A 23,790-nucleotide genomic window follows, 5' to 3' on the forward strand; every position below is an offset into this window, starting at 1 on the left:
TAAAATTAACATTAGTTTTAGTAAGAGTTTTACGGCACTTGCAACCCAATAAGGTCATATAAGTGCCTAAGATTAGACGTGTTACAAGAGAGTAACAAAATGAAAAAGAAGGAGGGGAGGTAAAGACGATAGATGTTTGATAGGAAAGAAGGTGGCCTGATAGAATAGATAGAATCTGTTGCAAAGAACAGCGCTATCGTATCTCCCTTTTTTCAAACAATGAAAATGTGACATCTTCTTAAGCTCACTCTTCCCGGAACTTCCCCCAATGTGTCCCTTGTGTGACTATGCATATGAGACTGTGGATCATCACCTGTTCCAATGCACAGCCCTAAATGACATCAGAGCTACCCTTCTCCCTCCAAGACCTAACATTGACAACACACTCTAGGGAACTTTACAGCAACTGCAGCAAACCTGCACTTATCACTACATGGCATTGGACAGAAGGGCGAGAGCCCAGCTCTTGCTGGATCGATAACAACAACATAAGCTCACTCTTTTTTATGAACTGTTTTCACGGTAATTAAAAATGGAGAAAAGACAAGAAAGCACTGGGGTCGCGACAAGATTATGAGACCACAGACGTCGGTAATATAAGGAATAATATAGCAACATAGGTATAGAGGGAGATGATAAAGAAAAGTCGACCACTGGACCACTGTGTTGAAGGGCGGCCAGGACAAGAACATTGTGTGAGTGGTCACAGATGAGAAGAGGGACACAACAACTCAACTGGCGTGTCCACACTTCTCTCCTGCATAAAAAAGTGAACAAAAGACTATTTTTTCTTAGAAAGCTAAAGTATTTTAAAGTTGATAAAACATTGATGTCCATGTTCTACCATTCAACCATAGAAAGTATTATCGATTTTTGTATAACAGCATGGGCCGGGAACACAAGACAACAAGATAAAGAAAAATTAAATCAACTAATACGGAAAGCATGTAAAATTTCAACATCTTCATTTCCCTACTTGGATGAATTGTACATAACAGCTTGCACTAAGAAAATTAATTCCATCTTTTTAGACAACAAACATCCCTTGTTCCCTCAAATAAAAACATCAGTCAGAAGTAAAAGACCCATGCTTCTGATCTGTAACAAAGAAAGATACAGAAGGTCATTTTTACCATCATATATCAAAATGCTTCCATCTTAACCATCTATCTTGTTTAGTGTACTTACGACCTTAGAGCATGCATCAAAATAACATTGAGTGTGTATCTAGCTTACGATTATTATTGTTTATGTTGCTGCTCATTTATATTATGTATGTGATTGTAAGCCTACTTGTGTGTGCATGTGCGTGCACGTGTGTACATGTGTGTGTGTGTTTGTGTGTGTGTGTGTGTGTGTGTGTGTGTGTGTGCGCGTGTGCGTGCGTGCGTGTGTGTGTGTGTGTGTGTACTCGTGGTGGAACACCAAACCAATGTGCCAGGATCTGGACAATAAAGATGTATCTTATCTTATCTTATCTTAACATATCAAAGGGACATAAAAAATTTGATCTCAATCCTGATTGAAATATTTTATGGATTATATCCCTTTCATCTTTTCCTAATGGCACAAAAAGAAATTTCACTTCCTTACCCCGCCTTTTGTGCAAGTTTTCAGAATCACCCTCACCTCCAGTGGCTGGGCAAGCAGGAATTCTGTTTCAAGAAAGAACAAAAATTGCAAAAAGAAGGATGATTTAAAGGACACACACATCGCAGTCACAACTCTCCATTTACACAGTTGCCAACTTTTCAAAACAAGAAACAGACTCTACCCACAAGGTGGGTCAAGATGGTGGGCACTGGCCAAGTAACCCCCCTCCAAACCTTCCATACAATTTTTATGTATTAAATAAATTCAGTCAACAGCTGGCTATGGTAACAGACACAACCACAATCTATCTATAGTCTTTGTTGTCATTATTATTTGCTTTACATACACACACAAATTAAAAGCATTTCATACACACACATACAGTTCATACACACACACACACACACACACACACACACACACACACACACACACACACACACACACTATGATTAAGTACACACACACAAACACACACTAAACAAGAACAAGACCATGGTTTACTTTGGAATGTTCAAGTCAGAAAAAGTTTATGTTTTACTTAGAAAGCTTCTCTCCATAGCAACAGCCAGTTGCTCCACCGGTGTGAGGGACCAGTTTTGGTGCTCTTTCAAGCCACTTTCAGCACAGGTAGAAAGTACAGATGGAAACAGCTGGGGACAGAGAATGCAATTTCCTCACATCAGGAATAATCAAAAGTATGCTCCTTATTTTATCAGTTTTATAGAGACATCCATCTGAAGTCAACTTTCTCAATGAGCCTTAAAAGGCATGATTCTATTTCAAATAGTATTTCCAGTATAGAATTGTATGTTTCACCAACTACAGTCAAACCTGTGTAAGACGGCCACACATTGTCAAGGAGAAAAGTGGCCGTTTAAGACAGGTGGCCATCTTAGGCAGGACTGATCAAGATAAAGAAAACAAACCATTCCCATCTGAGGCCCCAATTGAAAGTAGCCCCATTGTTGTTGTCTTTGTTGGTGTTGTTGTTGGTTTGTATTTCGTTTGTAATTTTTATTTTGTCGCTGATTTTGCACAAGGGTGACAATAAAATGAAATGTATCAGACAAGGAAGACCGAGTGCCATGTTAAAACAGACACATGGGTCGCCACCACTCGGAGAACGAGGGACGCTTCTGTAACAAGTTCATGTTGACGTCCTTTGTTACATGTACTTTGTTACAGACTGGGCCGGGTAAACAGTGACCACTCATCTCACTTACGATTTGTGTATGAGTTCTGGGCGGGGCTTATGGGTTATGAGGGATCACACGCTTACCTCACCAGCAGCTGTAAATTGGTAGCTATTGGTCAACAGTGGGAGCGGCCTACGCAACATGATCGGTTGGAGGGACTACCTAACAACAACGACAGGTGATTGAATTATGACGGCTCGCCCACAACGCCAGGGGCCAATGCACAATTTATGACAAAACCTATTGGAGTCACTAAGGTGACCGTCTAAGACAGGTATTATTGCTTAGTATGATAGGGGTTGTGTGTTAAAATAAGGTGGCCGCAGCCGCGTTAGACAGGTGCCCGTTTTATACAGTTAAATTATATAGAAAAAACGCAAGGGGGGAAATGGAAAGTGGCCGTTTGTACAGGTGACCATCTTATAGAGGTGACCGTCAGGGCAGGTTCGACTGTATATCAATCTATTATTACAGCAAAAACATGTAAATAAACAAACACCAACAATGTGGCAATGACAGGAAGACAGGTTTTCAAAGAGCCTTGTTCACCCTGATAGATCACACCTATAACATCTTATTCGTAGACAGTTTAGAACGTCCCTCGCCATCGGCATAACAGCTCACAAAATAGCTCTCTGTAGGCCTACTTTGTCATTCGTAGTGATGAGACTTCAGCCTGATATCTGGTTTAAAGAGGTTGCTTCAACAGAAAAAAAAAAATCCGAGATATTATTTTATTTTGGTTTACCGCCATATGATTATCGGATGAACCGTGTTTGGTTTCAGCAGACTCCACTGTAGTTTGTTTTCTTTTCCGCCTTAGATGTCTCGCTAAAGTCTGTTGTTTCAGTAAAAATTCTGTTCCCCTGTTCCTCACCCTCCTCCAGTTTCTGGTTGACCTTTGCTCTCTCCTCGTGTCCAGGAAATAGACCAGGTCTCTGTCACTGAGGCACACACGTTTGTCTTGTGAGCAAATATTTCCCTACTGTAATGAAACAATAAAAACCATGTCATAAAGATAAACATTAGGTAACCATCATCTGATTTATTTATACCATAAATCTATTTCAATATATTTAACACATTTTAATCTAATCATTATCATTATTGCAATGGAGAGCCAGTAACGGGTGTCTAAAAAAAGAGGGCCCATTGAAAGGGCTGTTTAACTCGGTCACCTTTCGACTGGTTTCAACAAAACTTTTTTTTAAAATTCAACCAAGGGTACATTACAGATGTCAATATGAAAAACATGATTGATATTTACAGATTTGATGTCCTTGCATTAAACATTTTCAGTTTGGCAGGAATGATTAATTTTGAATTTTGCCCAGGTGTGGCCGAAGTTTTTATTGATTTTGGACCATCAAGGGATCTGTAATATATATGTAAAACTTAAACATGGGACCTTCAAGGTTTTTCGCCCTTATCCGAGTTGACTGAGAGTTAGATCTTACCTACCATAAAACAAAAGATCCCAGGTATGGGTGAAAAACAGCAGTAGGAATTTAAGGAGTGAAGAAGCAGTAGAAAAGCAACAAAAAGAGCCACGAGCCCAGAGGAGGGGGAGGAAAGGAGGGGGGGGGGGTAAAAGTGAAGACGAAATCAGACGACAGAACATGGTTCGAGAGCAGGTTAAAGGAGGTGAAAGGAGAAGATTTCAGAAAAGAAAACTTTAAATTTCTGTCGCTGTCAGGTTTCGAATGTGGGACATACTGAATGAGTGAATGAGAGGAGAACACAGTAGCTTCGACTGAATTTTATTAGTTTCGAAGTTTTATATCAAAATTAATGCACAGTTAACCATTTAAATCTGATGGGTATTTCTTTTTTTAAGACACCCTGTATTCCAGAAAACTACATTTTCGGGGAGGAGTTCCGCGGAGGGCCGGCACTTACCATGACAAGGTCCACTGAGTAAACTATACAAGAGTTAGAGTTAGGGTAAGGGTTAGACCTAGGGTTAGGGTTAAGGTTTGGGTTAGGGTAAGGGTTAGACCTCTAGGGTTAGGGTTAAAGTTTGGGTTAGGGTAAGCCGGGTTCATGCTAATTAGGTAATTAGGGTTTGGGTTAAGGTGTGTTGGTCGGCCGGAGAGAGAGAGGGGGACTAGGGAGAGAGAGAGAGAGAGAGAGAGAGAGAGAGAGAGAGAGAGAGAGAGAGAGGGGGAGAGGGAGAGAGGGAGAGAGAGAGTTTGGGTGTTGATAACGAAATAGTCTATAATAGTAGAGAACTAAAGAGAGAGTCTATACAATGTATTCTTGGCTAACTAGAATCTAGAGATCTCTAGATTCTGGATAGACTATCTAGATTCTAGATCTAGATCTTCTAACTTCACTCCCACTATTATTGCCATCATGTAAACTACAGTAAACATCTTGTTCTGGATTAGCAGGTAGATCTAGAATCTAGTAGGTAGGCTCGTCACTGAGGTACCAAACACAATAAAGTGACAATTACCTGGCTTATTAAAAATTAAGTTATTTTCACTTGTCAACAAAAAAATATATCTAAGATCTAATCTAGATTCTAGGCCACAACAAATAGATCTAGATATCTGAATGTAGTGTTTTGTTACTTGGAAACGAAAGAATTATACAATTTGTAATTTTGGCCCGTTGGCGCGGTTCCCAGAAATAAATATATTAAAATAATGTTTAATTACGAATTTATTATAAATAAAATGAAAAAATAAAATGCGAAAATTATTCACAAGCGCGCAATGTTTAAAAGGGAAATAACAATGAAATTGAACGGAGAGACATGGGCATTAGCTCCCTTAGAATGGACCAGTTACATCATCGTTCCTTGTGTAAACACTTACGTCATTATCCAATGATATATAAATAGGACTAGAGAGCTCAGCTGTGACGTCACGAGTGTCAATCTTGAGTGGCGCACCGCCATTCCAGAGAGGAATAAAAGGCCAGTCGGTGCAGGGAATATTGATATTCTACCAAGTCTTTTGATGTTGATTTCTTTTTCATATGTGATTTGCCTATTGCTATAATATACTCATAGGAATTTTTTAGATTGTTTACTTTTAAATAAGCCAGATAGTCTCCAAATAGTCCAAACACGGCCTTTTACACATTGAAACTAAATGGGTGAGTAAAATTCAGAAAAATGAACGAGATGGACCTAATAATCACTTGTTAAAATAAAAAACATGATTTTATTGAAATATTTTGCTGTGCGTCGTTAAACAGTATATCTAGATTTAGCACCGCTGACCACAACAAGGCGCTCGTATCAACCCTCTGGAATCAGGAATGTGACTGAGAAGCCATTATACATGTATAAGAAGCTTCATCTGCAACTCTAGCACACCTTCAAGGCTGGCTGAATGGAAAAGAACCACTGCCCACACTATCTTTTTTTTAGCTCATGTTCATCCCCAGAATTTTCTAGATTATCCCTATTATTTTCTAGCTCATTCCTTATATTTTCTCGCTGATCCCTTGTATTTTCTAGACTATCCCTAATATTTTCTAGCCAATCCCGAGTATTTTCTAAATTTTTCCTAATATTTTATAGCCCATCCCGAGTATTTTCTAGATTATCACTATTATTTTCTAGCTCATCAATATTTTTAGCTCATCCCCAGTATTTTCTAGCTCATCTCTAATATTTTCTAGCTCATCTCTAATATTTTCTAGCTCATTCCGAATATTCCCTACTATTTTTTTAGCTAATCCCCAGTATTTTCTAGGTTATCCCTATTATTTTCTAGCTCATCCTTAATAATTTTTAACTTATCCAAAGTATTTTTAGGTCACCCCTAATATTTTCTAGATCATCCAGAATATTCCCCATTATTTTTCAGCTCATCCATAGTATTTTCTACATTATCCCTATTATTTTAGCTCATCCCTCTATGTTCTGTTACGCTTTGATGATACGTGTGTTTCTTTTGAACTTTTGAAGCATGGATGTTTTGTGGCCTTACACGAGAGCAGGAAGTGACTGTAAATAAATTACTATAGTGTCATCAATTGACCTCATTTTTTATTTATTTTTTCACATCTTTCTTCACTTTTCATGACAATTGTTTTGAGTTATTATCAATTCAATTTTCATTGAAGAGCACAATTACAAGTCTCGTGCACTGACCAAATATTTTGCTGCTATATTCTTTGGCCATAATATACCGGTATTATAGGCCTATTTTTGGTCAGAACCTACGCCTAGTTTTGATTAATTTGTCGTAAAAAATTTTGAGTTTCACAATATGTCAAGCTTTTTCCAATAGGTCCGCAATTCTTTGACTATCTTGATAAGGACTCAAAATAATCTTTCTGCTTTAATAGAGCCGATAGAGCATGTGATTTTTTATCTCATGGTCGTAACTCACAACGGCCAAAAATGTCAGACAGAACTTTGTGATTCTGAGGTAGGTAGCGATATTTCCAAAGTGAGGGAAATGAGAACATCATGCGTGACATAGCGAAATAAATTCAGCTATAAGTATCACATTCACAAAGCGATGATTATTTATTATTAAAAAACAAAAACAGCCCCCCCCCACACACACACACACACACTGACAAAACTAAAACGCGTGTGCTTCATGGATGAGGCATCTGACTATTTACTTTAAAACCATAACAAAACTGTATTGACCATTGCGCCAACAATTTTAGTTGATTAAATATCTAGATCTAGATCTTGATCTTGATAGGCGTATACTTCTCTGACCCGTCAACAGAATACATGCCGATGTAATAAGCCCAAATCACTCTATGCAAGAAACACTACCATAGTCATTTTGGCAACGCTGAAAGCACTAGTAGTAGCGTTTATAGCACAGACCTTCACGCTGAATAAACTACTGTCCCGCAAATAAACACTACCATCAGATGTACGTAAAGTACATTCACTACCATCACGCAAAATCCACTATCGTTTGTGTTTATAGCATAATATAAGCCTTCACGTCAAAATCACTATTTCTGGTTAGATCTGTATCAATGAGTTCCCTCTCTTTCAAGCAAAATTTACTATTCAAGTAGATCTATGCTTTAAAAAAAAAACCAACTAGATCTATCCCGATCAATGATCACGCTAAATAAACTACTGTCCCTAAAAAAACACTAGATTTAGATCTAGAGATCAACCACCAGATGTACGTATATTATTCTTAGCCTCAGGCAATATAGGCCTCTGTTATACAATCACACAAACCCCACTATTTTCGGTTTCTCACGCCGAATGCACTACTATAGAGACTTCAAAAACCACTAATATTATTAAGGATCGTATTGTGAGTGATTTGCAATAATCTATTTTGTGGACAAATCTTGCAGTTGCCATGGTAACGGTGGCCACAAGGAAAATGAACCATTTTTGGCATGTTTTTTAAATCTAAAAAAGTCAAGACATCACAAGCTTTTTCAGTTACATATGTATCTTATAGATTTATATTTTTGGAGAAAAAAAATATCTTTAAAAAATTAGTCATTGAAAATTTTTTTTAAAAGCCTTATTAGATCTAGATCTAGATGTATTTTTTAAACTTACAAACATCAATAACTTTAGGTAGAAATAAGATATTAAAAAAGCATGTGATATCTTGCTAAGCTTTATTTGGACCACATCTCTGCCAAGTTTCATTTAAATTTAAATCCATTCTTAAACTTCTAACTTTAGCAAAAAATGTACAGAATGATATGATTTCGAGGAAAATGCAATTTTGATTCAAAATTTGTTCTCAGAAGTAGTACATCACTACCTTTTAAAAGCATTTTAGAAGAAATATAATAATATTCTATTTGAGGCATAATCCTTGGGAAAATGAGACAATAATGGCTAAACTAAAGGATAAAACACAAATTTGAAGCTAAACCCTCATTTCAGGTGCCATCTTTTAGTTATAATAGCCCAAAGTTGATCTACTGGTCTTAAAAATACTGGGATAGTGTTTTGAGCATCATGTTTAAACCACGAAAACAACCGCAGTAGTGTTTATTGGCGAAGAATGATGATAGGCTAGTGTTTTTGGCGTGGGTAGTCAATCTGGCGTGTAAGCGGTAGTGTTTTTAGCTTAAGAGATAGGCCTAGCGTTTTTACTAGTTTTTAGCGTACGCCAAAATCACTAGGGTAGTGTTTACAGCATAAATGTGCAAAAATCACTATGGTAGTGGTTATGGCATGAAAGCTTACACCAAAACCACTACGGTAGTCTTTATTGCACGGTAGTGTTCTGAGCGTGTTACACCGGCATATTATTATTATATATAGGCCTATAGATCTAGATCTAGATCTAGAATCTAGAATTTAGAATCTAGTTCGCCGGCATTGAACGGAGCTTCTTATGCGATGTACCTTAAATCTAGATTCTAGGTCTAGAATAGATCTAGATACCTAGATCTAGATCTAAATTTAGATATCTAGATCTAGATCTAGGCGAGGTCTACTAGGCTAATCTAGATATCTATCTAGATCTAATATATCTAGATCTAGATCTAATGATGTTTGACATTTCTTCCATTCCTCAAACCTAAATATTTGTGAAATCAAACACAGATTCCAGATCGGATCCTTCGCTAGTAGTAGTAGACAATCTCCTGGTTTTAGATCTAGATCTATCTAGGTTTTTCAGTGTCATAGCCGGGGAATTATGACCCAGACTCAGCTGATAGCGAATTGTCAACACAGATTTTTAAATTAAATAGCAGCGCGTCATTTAACTTTGAAATCTAGAATCTAGATCTAGATTAACTAGATCTAGCACATTAATTATTTTTACTCTCTGGCTCGCACCTATCGAGTCGTTTTACACAAAGAGCGTGCCAAATCATGAGAAAAAACCCCGCATCTTTTCTTTCAATTTCTTCACCCTTTTTCTTTTTTCTTTGAACCAGTTCATCAGTTCATTCTACAACTTCGTTTAAGTTGTTAGATCTAGATTTTCCTTGGACTTGTTTGCTTATACATAGCCTAGGCTAGTGCTAGGCTAGACGTCAAGGCTATAGATCTAGATCTATAGGGAGTCAGTCAGATCTTTTATTTGAATACTCCCGAACTTCCTGGCGCCCAAATTTGAACTTGAGGAGCGTTTTTTGGTGCAGCTGACAAGGCGACGGTATCAACTTCATTTCAGCCTTGTCTATTGGTCTAGCCTAGATCTAGGTTGATCCATGCAAGTTCAAACAGTGCTAATGATGACAGACCTACAGGTAGTAGTAGTAGGGTAACCCATAAGGTATAGAGAAACGAGCTTTGACGAGTTTTCCTAACATTTTTAATGATTTTGCCGTCCGTTTGACGGAGTGTACCATAGCAACGGAAAGCATTTTTCTTCGTAAGTCTTTGTTAACTTCCTCCTGATATGTGTATAATATAAAATGTCACCAAAAGCATTTAGATCTAGATCTAGATCTAGAATCTAGATCTAGTCTAGATCTAGTTTGTGTTTTTGTTTAAAATCCTCATCTTCTCTGAGGAAGTTATTTTAAATTATCTAGATCTAGATCTAGTAGATCTAGAATCTAGATCTAAATCACTATCATAATATTATTAGCATTTTGTCCCGCTCTCACTGATGAGAGGGTAGGCCTACCAGTTCATGCTTGTTTACTTTGAAACTATACAAAAGCAGGATTTTTATCGTTTCACTAAAAGCGCGTGAGTCAGCAGAGCAGTATAGATCTAGATCTAGATCTAGATCTAATCATCACTCGATCCTAAAATGTTTTTTTAGAGTACGAATGACTTGTAAGCTTGTTTTGTATTGTGAATTACCCTCTTCAGTCAATATAATATTATATGTTTTTTAAAGGGAATATTATTTTTTCCGCGCGTATTTCCGGCGCAATGTGTATCTGCGTCATTGATCTTGGTGTACACATTATATCTTTACTATTACGTCATCATCTTTTGTGTAAACACCATATTGTACTAGATCTAGTTTCGGTTTTTCTTTGACATACAAAAGGTGGATTTGTATCGTTTCGCTAAAAGCACGTGCGTTAGCAAAGCAGCAATTGGTTCTCCTAAAATGTTTTTTGGAGAATGAGTGACTTGTAAACTTTTTTCCCCTTGGAAATTACCTTCTGCTGTCTATATAACATGATATGTTTTTTTTAATGGAATATTATTTTTTTCGTGCGTATTTCCGGCAAAAGCAAAGATGCTATACTAATTAGTACCCCATTTCGCGGAAGTGCTGTCACCCATGTGTAAACGGAAGTAATGCCACCCACTATGAGACACAGAGTTTCAAGGGCATGACAAGCACGGATCAACAGATGAATTAGTAGCCTACTTTTCGAGACAGAATGGTGGTGTTTAGAATACTAGAGCTAGTGGGAAGCAAGATGGGAGTTCAGAGATTGTCCATGTAAATCGGGGCACGCCGGCAATGCCAATGAGAGTAAGAAAGTACCCATGTCAGACGCGTTGGACATCAAGCTGTGAGTTATTGTATTAGGCTACAATCTTTGGGTATTAGTTAAAGGGAAGATAACCCTAAAAATTCACCCCCTTAAGTATTTTTCACGGTTACCTCTCTTTGACCATATTTTGAGTATTTTGTCAGTCTAATCTGACATAAATTTTCTCACACACAACTGTTTTGATGTGCCAGATGGATAGAGCTCGCTTTTCTGAGAAATTTGATACCAAAATCACTAATGTTACTTAATTTCTTAGCCAGTTACAGGTGTTTAAAGTTCGGTAATATTTGTTGTAGCCTACTAGATATCTAATCTATAGTATTTGACTAGACTCTAGTGAAAATAAGCCAGGCTGTGTTTGGTACCTCAGTGCTGCTGATCCAGAACAAGATGTTTTTGGAAGATCTAGGGGAACTCCTGTACAATTGCGATCCCGTTTGTTTACATGATGACCATTGTGGGAGTGAATTTAGATTCTAGAATCTAGATCTAGATCTAAATCTCCCTCCCTCTCTCTCTCTCCGGCCGACCAACAACTCACTTTCTTAACCCAAACCTTAACCCTAACCCTAGATCTGACCCTAATTCTAACCCTAACCCGAACTCTTGTATAGTTTGCTCAGTGGACGTTGTCATGGTAAGTACCAGCCCTCTTCGGAACTCCTCCCTGAAAATGTAGTTTTCTGGAATACAGGGTGTCTTAAAAAAAGAAGGACCCCATTAAATGGCAATAGCTCAGTCATCTAGGCATTAATTTCGATAAAACTTCGAACAAATAAAATTCTGGTGCTCTCGTGGTCTAGAGGTTACGGTGTTCTCCTCTCATTCAATAGGTCCCATACGTTCGAAACCTGACAGCGACAGAAATTTAAAGTTTTCTTTTCTAAAATCTTCTCCTTTCACCTCCTTTAACCTGCTCTCTAACCATGTTCTGTCGTCTGATTTCGTCTTCACTTTTTACCCCCCCCCCCCCCTTTCCCCCTCCTTTGGGCTCCTGGCTCTTTTTGTTGCCTTTCTACTGCTACTTCTTCGCTCCTTCCTCCTGCTGTCTTTCAGCCACACCTGTGATCTTATGTCTTATGGTAGGTAAGATCTAACACCCAGTCGTCTCGGATAAGGGCAAAAAATCTCGAAGGTTCCATGTTTAAGTTACACACCTTAAAGATCCTTTGATGGTCCAACATTGATAAGAGTATGCTTCGACCGCCACCTGGGCAAAATTCAAAATTAATAATTCCTATCAAACTGAAAATGTTTAATGTAGGGACATCAAATCTGTAAATATAATGTAGGAAGAAATTCAATCATGGTTTTTCATTTTGACTGGTGTAACGTACCCATGGTTGAATTAAAAAAAAAAAAAGTTTTGTTGAAACCGGTCGAAAGATGACTGAGTTAAACAGCCCTTTAAATGGGCCCTCTTATTTTAGACACCCGTTACTGTCTCTCTATTGCAATAATGATAATGATGCTAGGTTAAAATGTGTATTTGAAATAGATTTATGTAATAAATAAACCTGATGATGGTTACCTAATGTTTATCTTTATGACATGGTTTTATTGTTTCATTACAGTGGGGAGATATTTGCTCACAAGACAAACGTCTGTGTCTCAGTGACAGAGACCTGGTGTACCTCCTGGACAGAGGAGAGAGCAAAGGTCAACCAGAAACTAATGTGAGGAACAGGGGAATGAAATTTTTACTGAAACGACAGACTTTAGCGAGACATAGAGGGAAAAGAAGACAAACTACAGTGGAGTCTGCCGAAACCAAACACGGTTCATCCGATGATCATATGGCGGTAAACCAAAATAAAATAATATTTCTGATTTTTTTTCTTCATTTGAAGCAGATATCAGGCTGAAGTCTCATCATTACGAATGACAAAGTACAGAGAGCTATTTTATGAGCTGTTATGCTGATGGCGAGGGACGTTCTAAACTATCTATGTATAAGATGTTATAGGTGTGATCTATCAGGGGGAACTAGGCTCCTTGAAAACCTGTCTTCCTGTCACTGCCACATTGTTGGTGTTTGTTTATTTTATTGATTGATATAGTTGGTGTAACATACATTTCAATACAGGAAATAGTATTTGAAATAGAATCATGCCTTTTAAAGCTCATTGAGAAAGTTGACTTCAGACGGACGTCTCTATAAAACTGATAAAATTAGGAGCATACTTTTGATTATTTCTGATGTGAAGAAATTGCATTCTCTGTCCCCAGCTGTTTCCATCTGTACTTTCTACCTGTGCTGAAAGTGGCTTAAAAGAGCACCAAAACTGGTCCTTCACACCGGTGGAACAACTGGCTGTTGCTATGGAGAGAAGCTTTCTACGTAAAACGTCAACTTTTTCTGGATTGAACATTCCAAAGTAAACCATGGTCTTGTTCTTGTTTAGTGTGTGTTTATAATGTGTGTGTACTTAATCATAGTGTGTGTGTATATATATATATATATATATATATATATATATATGTGTGTGTGTGTGTGTGTGTGTGTGTGAGAGAGAGAGAGAGAGCTGTATGTGTGTGTCTTTGTGTGTAAAGCAAATTTATAATAATGAGAACAAAGATTGTAGTTGTGTCTGTTACCATAGCCAGCTGTTGAGTATGAATTTATTGAATACATAAAAATGTATGTGGAAGGTTTGTAGTGGGGTTACTTGGCCAGTGCCCACTATCTTTGTTGTTTGGAAAAGTTGGCAGCTGTGTAAAATCAAATGGAAAGTTGTGGCTTGTGACTGCGATATATGTGTGTCCTTTAAATCATCCTTCTTTTTGCAATTTTTGCTCTTTCTTGAAACAGAATTCCTGCTGGCCCAGCCAGTGAGGTTGTTTCTGAAAACTTGCACAACAGGCGTGGTAAGGAAGGTAAATTTCTTTTTGTGCCATTAGGAAATGGTTAAAGGGATGCAATCCATAAAATTATTTCAATCAAGATTAAGATAATATTTTTTTTATGTCCCTTTAATGTGTCGTGTCCATTTTCTCATCTGTGACCACTCACACAATGTTCTTGTTCTGGCCGCCCTTCAAGTTTTGTCTTTTTTAGGCTTGTTATCTTGAAGATTTCGCCCAACAAAAAACAGATAGAGCTTAAAGAAAGTGAAAATTTGACAGAGTGAAAAGCTACATAATATTTAAAAAATGCTCCTCCTTGTCTCAGAAAGTGATTTTCCCATTTCCCTCTTGGTTTCCATTTGCCACCACTATTTGTTTCTCTTTCTGCTGGGCTGATGTTTGCTCCAGTCAAGTCATTGATGCTCTAGCTGTTCCCGTCTTCCCCTTCCACTGTTTTCTAATACCTTTCTTTGGATAAAAATTTTATCCTGAGCTTCTGTGTTTTTGTGAGTCAAAATAAGTAAGCTTTGTGATCTAATTAAATCCATAAATAAACAGTTCTTTATCTTGAGTTTTTTTCAAGATCCTCTGGTTGCATTATTTAGAATTATGTTTCTACGTATTTGTTTCTTTTTCATTTTGTTTCAGATCCCTACAGTCGTCTGTTCCTGAGTGCCATAGAAATCTCGCTCTTCCTGGAGATACAGCCATAGTTCTCTCCCCTAACCATAGAATACGAAGTTTTCACGGACAAAGACATCTTGACGGTTCGGATCCAGGAAAGGTCTAAGCTCTGTGGCGCAATCGGCTGGTTAGATAACACAGTGGACCACAAACAGTAAGTCCAGGTTTTGTCTTGCGGTCAAGTCAACATTTCTCTCAGACAAATTAAAGATTGATTGTAATGATTGTAAATGTTTTACACCCCCATCAACACTTTTTAGTCAGTCAGGTTGTCAGGGCCTACCCAGATTGAGAGGGATACATTTTAAGACAATTATCTTGGAAGTTAAGATTTTTTCAACATGTTGGTCTTGGCCTCTGCCTGTTTTTTCATCAATCATTCAGGTTAAGGCGAGGTATTTGAGACTTATCATTGTGACAGCATTTGTGTAAAAAAAAGCTACCCTTGTTTTTTTGTTTTGTTTTTAAAAATAATTTTTGATGAAGCATCATTGTCGAAACAGCTTTTTTAACACCTAAGGGACATGTTTTCTTTAATGTAAGCTTTAAGCGGGGAGAAAAAAATAGGGAATTTACAGCATACACCTAAAATATTCTAAAGTTTACACATATTCCTCAACACTACTCTCAACCATTCACCTAAGAAACGCGATTCTACAGACAGGGTGAGTAATTTTCGAGACTCGCGTGGAGATATCTAGACTGATGGGAAATGTAATCAACAAGATTTTTCTTTTTACTGAAATATAGGGCAGGATGGTGTCGCTGTCATGAAATGACAGGCAAGGTAGGTTTTGATTTTAGGAAATCCGGAAGTGATATTTTGCGAGGTGCATTTTGTTTTAAGAGTATAGATCTAGAATCCAGACCTTCTAATTTTTTGCCTCTCTCAAGATTTATTTCCCCATTCCAGTAGAGTGTAAATATAGTGGGCCAATGACTTTCAGTTGATATTGAAGCACCGACCATTCCTTTCATCGAAAGGGGGCCCAGCTAGTAAGTCGTTTTGCATCGAAAGAGCGGTTTTTAATACAGGGCTGAAAGAGATTTAAAAAATAATAATTAAGGGTCAAGATTTAAAAAGAAAATTTTTCTTTCTTCCCCACAACTTCTAACAGTAGAAATGTAAAACTTTAGCTATCCAGTCATGGAAGAAAAGATTGTAACTGTGCCGTTGTGACGTGAAGGACATTCCTTCTGCAGATGCACTGATCATTATCAAACATGGATGGATGAACGGTTTTTATTATTATTGTTATTGTTATTATTATCATTATTATTATTTTATTGTCATTATTATTGTTATTATCATTATTATTATTACTGTGTAAAGTTACCTGAGGGTCCGATGAGCCGTTGTCTGCCAGGGGGCCCCGGTCCAGGATCGATGTTGTCTTGTCATGGTCCTGTGTTCGGCTGACCTTCTGTGAGTCTCTCTCAGACGACGTCGGCTTTTTTCCCCGCCTCTCAATGTGACGTTATCCAAGGGCGTGCTACTCCCTTTATTTTCTTATCCCCATAGTAATGATAAGAGTTATGTCCCTTGACATCACACTACAGTATAACACGGATAGCTTGGATTTGTCAGGACCGGCCTCGGTAGTTCAATGGATTCGTAGTTCAAGGGATATCTTACAAAGATAAAGAAGAAGAGAAAAAAAACGGACCGCAGGCACAGTTCGACGGATGCGTGATTTCCAGTCTTTCTGTTGGCCCTATCCGTTTTATATAGTTCATTATTTTTATTAGTATTATAATTCATCATCATCATCATCATCATCATCATCATCATCATCATCATCATCATCATCAATGCCTTTCACCCCTGGCAGGGTATAGGCCACATACAAGCTCCTTCCATTTATCTCTGTCCTGAGCCATCCTTCCAAGCTCGTTCCAAGTGAGCTTCATTTCTCTCATGTCCCTTTCCACGCATCTCCTCCATGTTTCCCGTGGCCTACCCCTGCCTCGTGCTCCTTGTCGTTTCCACTGCAGTATTATAATTAGTATTAGTATTATTAATCATATTATCAGTAGTAGTTTATTAGTAGTAGTATTATTAGTATTATAATTATCAATATCAGCATCGAATTATTATTAATATTATAATTGTTACTATTATCATTATATCGTTATTATTATTATTATTTGTATTATTATCATTTTCATATTTACTTTCATAGTATAAGCTAAATAAAAAACTAACCAGATGTAATTTTGTGGAGAGAAAGAAAAAAAACTAGAGGATTGTCATTTGTCATCCCCAGCAGTGTTCCCTGCCCTGTGGTCTGAGGCCGGTCAAGCCAGTGCCAATATGGAGTCAGTATCTCACTGACCGCTCCCCTACCTGTGTGTGTGAAGAAAACTGTGTTTGGTGAGAATGTAAAAAAAAATGTCAATGGTAGATATCATCGGTGTACATTTCTTGTGTGAATTTGCAGGTTTTAAATTTACAACAATAGTTGAACCTGCCTTAATGGCCACCTGTCTAAGACAATCACCTGTACAAACGGCCACTTCCCACTTCCTCCTTTGTGTTTTCCTGAATTATAATAACACCTGTCCAAGACAACCACCTGTCTAAAACAATCACTTTTCTCCTCAATAATGGGTGGCTGTCTTGGACAATTTCCACTCTACTTTGTGATTTCTCTGGCACCCCAGTCTCTTTTAGATTCAGCACTTTATTCATTGGTAGAGATTACAATTTTTTCTTGAACTTCAAATTTTTTTTTTATTCAACAAGGAACAATTCTGGAAGATAATGTTGCCATTTATTGTATATGACATCAATAAGATCTTATGGTTTCTGGGAACTGTTGAAAATTGTTAAATAAATTTTTTTCCCATTTTTAATACCCGGAGCAATGAGAACAAATATTTTACGTTGTGCCAGTCAGGCTTTCAGTTTTAGTTGTACTGTCCTTGAGTTATAACCGTTGTCACATGGATCTATAAATGTTGTAGTTCTTGGAAATCTGAAGCCTGTAAGTCCTGTATCACTTCATAATGAATCAATAGTTTTTATTTTTACGTGTTATTTTATGTACGACGTGATGACCGGCTGTTGAAATCCATACAAAAACATTTTCTCTCTTTCTTTCTTTCTTTCTTTCCACTGACAGATGTCTTCAGAACGTCAGAACCTGACAGAAATGTTCAACTATCTGTCCGGAGAACATTCACGACGCTACCATGTTGAAGGGGACATCAGCGCTGCTTACTCAGAGATGGTCATCAACAGGATCCGTTGATAGATTTGACTGGACAAAAGATGTAGCAGAAAAAGAGATGTGGATAACAGAGCGGATCTGTGTGGAGAAAAAAAAAAGACCCCATGTCTTGCTCATCCACAGAATTTTCTAGATTGTCCCTATTATTTTCTATCTCATCACTAATATTTTCTAGCCCATCCTCAGTATTTTCTAGATTGCCCCTATTATTTTCTAGCTCATCCCTAATAATTTTTAGCTTATCCCCAGTATTTTCTATGTCATCCCTTATATTTTCTAGCTCATCCAGAATATTTCACATTATTTTTTAGCTCGTCCCCTGGATTTTCTAGTTTATCCGTATTACTTCAAGCTCATCCCAAATATTTTCTAGATCATCCCCAGTAGTTTCTAGCTCTTTTGTAATATTTTGTAGCTCATTCCCAATAGTTTCTAGATTATTCTTATTATTTTCTAGCTCATCCCAAGTGTTTTCTAGCTCATTCCCAGTATTTTTTAGCTCACCCTTAATATTTTCCAGCTCGTCCCCAGTATTTTCTAGCTGTTCCCTAATTTCTTGTAGCTCATTCCAAATATTATCCACATTTTTAACTCATCCCCAGTATTTCCAAGATTATCACTATTATTTCTAGCTCCTCCCAAATAATTTTTTAGTAGCTCATCCCCAGTAATTTGTAGATTATTCTTATTATTTTCTAGCTCATCCCTGATAATTTTTTAGCCCTTCCCCAGTATTTTCTAGGCAGTTCCTTATATTTTCTAGATCATCCAGAATATTCCCCATTACTTTTTAGCTCCTCCAAAATATTTTCTAGATTTTCCATATTATTTCTAGCTCATCCAGTTCATCCCCAGTGTTTTTTAGCTCATCCCCAGTGTTTACTAGGTCATCCCTAATATTTTCCAGCTCGTCAACAGTATTTTCTAGCTCTTCCCTAATATTTTCTAGCTCATTCCGAATATTCCCTACTAATTTTTAGCTCGTCCCAAGTACTTTTTAGATGATCCCTATTTTTTTCCAGCTCAACCCCAGTATTTTCTAGCTCATCCCTAATATTTTCTAGCCTATCCCCAGTATTTTCTAAATTATCCCTATTATTTTTTTAGCTCATCCCTAATAAATGTTAGCTTATCCCCAGTATTTTCTAGATCTCGGTCCTCCCCAGTAATTTCTAGATCATCCAGAATGTTCCCCATTATATTTTAGCTGATACCCAGTATTTTCTAGATGGTCCATAATATTTTAGCTCATTCCTATCATTGTCTAGCTCATCCCCAGTAGTTTCTAACTTATTCGTAATATTTTCTAAGTCAACCCCGGTATTTTCTAGAATATTCTTTTTATTATCTATCTCATCCCCAGTGTTTTCTAGCTCCTTCCCAGTATTTTCTAGGTCATCCCTAATGTTTTCCATCTCGCCCCCAGTATTTTCTAGCTCATCTGTAGTATTTTCTAGCTAATTCCAAATATTCCCCACTTTTTTTTAGTTCAACCCCAGTATTTTCTAGATGATCCCTATTATTTTCTAGCTCATCCCTAATATTATCTAGCTTATCCACATACTTTTTCCTAGCTCATTCCTGATATTTTCTAGCATATCCCAAGTATTTTCTAAATTATCCCCATTATTTTCTAGCTCATCCATAGTGATTTTTAGATTATTCTTTTTATTTTCTAACTCATCCCTGATAAATTTTAGCCCTTCACCATTATTTTCTAGGCCATTCCTTTTATTTTCTAGATCATCCAAAATATTCCCCATTACTTTTTAGCTCTCCCCAGTGTCTTCTAGATTTTACATATTATTTCTAGGTTATCCAAATCATCCCCTGTGTTTTTTTAGCTCTTCCCAGTGTTAACTAGGTCAACCCTAATATTTTCCAGCTCGTCAACAGTATTTTCTAGCTCCTCCCTAATATTTTCTAGCTCATTCCGCATATTCCCCACTAATTTTTAGCTCATCCCTAATAATGTTTAGCTTATCCCCAGTATGTTCTAGGTCATCCCCAGTAATTTCTACATCATCCAAAATGTTTCCCATTATTTTTTAGCTGATACCCAGTATTTTATAGATAGTCCCTATTATCCTAGCTTATTCGTAATATTTTCTAAGTCATCCACGGTATTTTAAAGAATATTCTTTTTATGATCTATCTCATCCCCAGTGTTTTATAGCTCATTCCCAGTATTTTCTAGGTCATCCTTAATATTTTCCAGCTGGCTCCCAGTGTTTATTAGCTCATCCGTAGTATTTACTAGCTTATTTCAAATATTTCCCACTTTTTTTTTTAGCTCATCCCCAGTATTTTCTAGATGTTCCCTATTATTTTCTAGCTCATCCACATAATTTTCTAGCTTATCCCTGATATTTTCTAGCTTATTCCTAATATTTTCTAGCCTATCCCCAGTATTTTCTAAATTATCCCTATTATTTTCTAGCTCATCCCCAGTAATTGCTAGATTATTTTTGTTATTTTCTAGCTCATCCCTGATAATTTTTAGCCCTTCCCCAGTATTTTCAAGGCCATTCCTTCTATTTCCTAGATTATCCAGAATATTCACCATTACTTTTTAGCTCTTGCCCAGTATTTTCTAGATTGTCCTTATTATTGTTTCTAGCTCATGCAGCTCATCCCCAGTGTTTTTTAGCTCATCCCCATTGTTTACTAGGTCATCCCTAATATTTTCCAGCTCGTCAACTGTATTTTCTAGCTCTTCCTTAATATTTTCTAGCTCATTCCGAACATTCCCCACTAATTTTTAGCTCGTCCCATGTCTTTTCTAGATGATTCCTATTTTTTCCAGCTCATCCCCAGTATTTTCTAGCTCACCCCTAATATTTCTAGCCTATCCCCAGTATTTTCTAGATTATCCCTATTATTTTTTAAAACTCATCCTTAATAATTTTTAGCTTATCCTCAGTATTTTATAGGTCATCCCCAGTAATTTCTAGATCATTCAGAAAGTTCCCCATTATTTTTTAGCTGATACCCAGTATTTTCTAGATGATCCATATTATTTTTAGCTCATCCATCTTATTTTCTAGCTCATCCCCAGTAGTTTCTAGCTTATTCATAATATTTATTAAGTCAACCCCGGTATTTTCTAGAAATCCTTATTATTATCTATCTCATTCCCAGTGTTTTATAGCTCATTCCCAGTATGTTTTAAGTTATCTTTATTATTTTCCTTCTCATCCGTAGTATTTTCTAGCTCATTCCAAATATTCCTCACTTTTTTTAGCTCATCCCCAGTATTTTCTAGATAATCCCTATTATTTTCTAGCTCATCCACATAATTTTCTAGCTAATCCCTGATATTTTCTAGGTTATCCCTGATATTTTCTAGCCCATTCCCAGTATTTTCTAAATTATCCCTATTATTTTCTAGCTCATCCCCAGTAATTTCTAGATTATTCTTATTATTTTCTAGCTCATCCCTGATAATTTTTAGCCCTTACCCAGTATTTTCTAGGCCGTTCCTTGTATTTTCTAGATCATCCAGAATATTCCCCATTACCTTTTAGCTCCTCCCATGTATTTTCTAGATTTTCCATATTATTTCTAGCTCATCTAGCTCATCCCCAGTGTTTTTTAGCTCATTCCCAGTGTTTACTAGGTCATGCCTACTATTTTCCAGCTAATCAACAGTATTTTCTAGCACTTCCTTAATATTGTGTAGCTCAATCCGAATATTCCCCACTAATGTTTAGCTCGTCCCAAGTATTTTCCATATGATCTCTATTTTTTTCCAGTTCACCCCAAGTATTTTCTAGCTCAACCCTAATGTTTTCTAGCCTATCCCCAGTATTTTCTAGATGATCCCTATTTTTTTCCAACTCATCCCCAGTATTTTCTAGTCATCCCTAATATTTTCTAGCCTATCCCCGGTATTTTCTAGATTATCCCTATTATTCTTTTAGCTCATCCCTAATAATTTCTAGCTTATCCCCAGTATTTTCTAGGTCATTCCCAGTAATTTCTAGATAATCCAGATTGCTAGATTATTTTTATTATTTTCTAGCTCATCCCTGATAATTTTTAGCCCTTCCCCAGTATTTTCAAGGCCATTCCTTATATTTTCTAGATCATCAAGAATATCCTCCATTACTTTTTAGCTCCTCCCCAGTATTTTCTAGATTTTTATATATTATTTCTAGGTCATTCAGCACATCCCTAGTGGGTTTTTTTAGCTCATCCCCAGTGTTTACCAGATTAGTGACTTTTGTAGCTTATCCCTGATATTTTCTAGCCCATTTCCAGTATTTTAAAAATTATCCCTATTATTTTATAGCTCATCCCCAGTAATTTTTAGATTATTCTTATTAGTTTCTAGCTCATTCCTGGTAATTTTTAGCCCTTCCCCAGTATTTTCTAGGCCATTCCTTATATTTCCTAGATTATCCAGAATATTCACCATTACTTTTTAGCTCTTGCCCAGTATTTTCTAGATTGTCCTTATTATTATTTCTAACTCATGCAGTAGTTTCTAGCTTATTCATAATATTTATTAAGTCAACCCCGGTATTTTCTAGAAATCCTTATTATTATCTATCTCATCCCCAGTGTTTTATAGCTCACTCCCAGTATGATTTAAGTTATCTTTATCATTTTCCTGCTCATCCGTAGTATTTTCTAGCTCATTCCAAATATTTGTCACTTTTTTTTAGCTCATCCCCAGTATTTTCTAGATAATCCCTATTATTTTCTAGCTCATCCACATAATTTTCTAGCTAATCCCTGATATTTTCTAGGTTATCCCTGATATTTTCTAGCCCATTCCCAGTATTTTCTAAATTATCCCTATTATTTTCTAGCTCATCGCTAATAATTTGTAGCCCTTTCCCAGTCTTTCCTAGGCCATTCCTTATATTTTCTAGATCATCCAGAATAGTCCCCATTACTTTTTAGCTCCTCTTCAGTATTTTCTAGAATTACCATATTATTTCTAACTCATTAAGCTCATCCCAATTGTTTTTTTTAGCTCATCCCCAGTGTTTACTAGGACATCCCTAATATTTTCCAGCTCGTCAACTGTATTTTCTAGCTCTTCCTTAATATTTTCTAGCTCATTCCGAACATTCCCCACTAATTTTTAGCTCTTTCTAAGTATTTTCTAGATGATCCCTATTTTTTTTCAGCTCATCCCCAGTATTTTCTAGCTCATCCCTAATATTTTCTAGCCTATCCCCAGTATTTTCAAGGTTATCCCTATTATTCTTTCAGCTCATCCCTAATAATTTTTAGCTTATCCCCAGTATTTTCTAGGTCATCCATCCCCAGTAATGTCTAGATCATCCAGAATGTTCCCCATTATTTTTTAGCTGATACCGTGTATTTTCTAGATGATCCTTATTATTTTTAACTCATCCCTAATATTTTCTAGCTCATCCCCAGTAGTTTCTAGCTTACTCGTAATATTTTCTAAATTAACCTCGGTATTTTAAAAAATATTCTTTTTATTTTCTATCTCGCCCCCAGTATTTTCTAGCTCATTTGTAGTATTTTATAGCTTATTCCAAATATTCCCCATTTTTTAAAACTCATCCCCAGTATTTTCTAGATGATCCCTATTATTTTCTAGCTCATCCACATAATTTTCTAGCTTATCGCTGATATTTACTAGCTTATACCTGATATTTTCTAGCCCATTTCTAGTATTTTCTAAATTATCCCTATTCTTTTCTAGCTCTTCCTCAGTAATTTCTAGATTATTTTTATTATTTTCTAGCTCATCCCTGATAATTTTTAGCCCTTACCCAGTATTTTCTAGGCCATTCCTTATATTTTCTAGATCATCCAGAATATTCCCCATTACTTTTTAGCTCCTCTCATGTATT

The 23,790-nt window shown here is 36.7% G+C and overlaps 1 long non-coding RNA gene across 1 annotated transcript; it reads right to left on the reverse strand.

The window, feature by feature from the left end:
• Positions 1-1,573: 1,573 nt before the first annotated feature.
• Positions 1,574-5,221, reverse strand: LOC101846457. The gene is made up of 4 exons (XR_001185222.2): positions 5,159-5,221; positions 3,670-3,777; positions 2,135-2,246; positions 1,574-1,655 (listed from the first exon to the last, which is right to left on the reverse strand). It is a non-coding gene; the product is annotated as an uncharacterized LOC101846457 (long non-coding RNA).
• Between the last annotated feature and the right edge of the window lie 18,569 nt (positions 5,222-23,790).

The sequence above is a fragment of the Aplysia californica genome, unplaced genomic scaffold (assembly GCF_000002075.1).
Source record: "Aplysia californica isolate F4 #8 unplaced genomic scaffold, AplCal3.0 scaffold00611, whole genome shotgun sequence".
NCBI lineage: Eukaryota > Metazoa > Mollusca > Gastropoda > Aplysiida > Aplysiidae > Aplysia > Aplysia californica.